A 1,232-nucleotide genomic window follows, 5' to 3' on the forward strand; every position below is an offset into this window, starting at 1 on the left:
CTTAACACACACCACTAACAGAGTTGAGGTACTGACACCCCTGGGCTCTTACTAAAATAGTCTGCCCACTCCTGGTTTGAACATTGTCTGGCAGAACCCCAAGCCCCAGGAGCATGCCCCTCACTTGCCTGCCATAGCTTTGCTAGTTTGCAAAGCAAAGTAAGGGCCTTCAGCATGCTACTTTGAAGAATCTGTTTCACAGCTTTCCATTTCATCCACAGAGGCCCCAGGCCCTGAGCCTAACCAGCAAGAGCAAGTGGTCTTTGTCTGAGGGACATCATGGAGCTGTTCTGCTCTGTGCCTAGAGGTGCCGGCACAGGCTGCACTGTCTGGTCTAAGGATGACACAAAGCTAATATCTTCCCACCACATCCTGGTGGGGCCCCAGAAGTTACAAGTGCTGAACATCTCCCATGATGATGCAGCAGCTCACTCAGGATGTCCTGTGCCACTTCACTCTGCATGCGACAGGTAAGTTCTTGGTGGCTGGGGCTGACAACTGTGTTGAGCAGCTGCATAGCTAGAGAGGTCAGAGCAGTCCTAGACAGCATGGTTCCAGAGTGTTGCTGGCTTAGTTCCCAACATGGCAGGGGGTGCCCCCAATTCTGTGCTATTTGAATGAATGGCCTTGCAAAGGTAGGGAGCAGTGGTCCCTAAAGATGGAGAGCAGTGTACTCTCAAAATAGGGAGCAGAAGGTCTCTGGATGTAGGAGTGTCACAGGACCACCGCTTGCTTATAACTATTGCAGATGCTCCATCCTCAGGAGATGAAGAAGATGGTGAGAACGTGGCTGAAGACACAGGTAAGATCAGAGCCTAGGCATACTGAGCTGGTCAGGATCAGGCTGCTTCCTTCCTGTAGTTAGTCTTGTTGTTAAGGGGCACTGCTACAGGTAGATAGTGCCCCAGGGGCAGTGAGGAGGCAGGGCTACTTGGCAGGGACTTTGATAAGTTCTGGTGGGAAGGAACATGAGTACACCAGGCAAGGAGCTCAGGTTTCCACTGATGAGTACATAGATCCAGGGATTCATGTTGTCTGGGTTTCTTTCCTGCCTGGTTCCCACAATTGTTAAGTCCCAAAGAAATCAAACAGAGGTCTACATTAGTTATAAATTGATTGGCCCATTAGCTCAGGCTTCTTATTAACTCATAACTTATATTAGCCCATTATTCTTATCTGTGTTAGCCACATGGCTCAGTACCATTTACAGAGAGGCATTCACATCTTGCTTC

This window comes from Microtus ochrogaster, unplaced genomic scaffold (assembly GCF_000317375.1).
Source record: "Microtus ochrogaster isolate Prairie Vole_2 unplaced genomic scaffold, MicOch1.0 UNK39, whole genome shotgun sequence".
NCBI classification, from domain to species: domain Eukaryota; kingdom Metazoa; phylum Chordata; class Mammalia; order Rodentia; family Cricetidae; genus Microtus; species Microtus ochrogaster.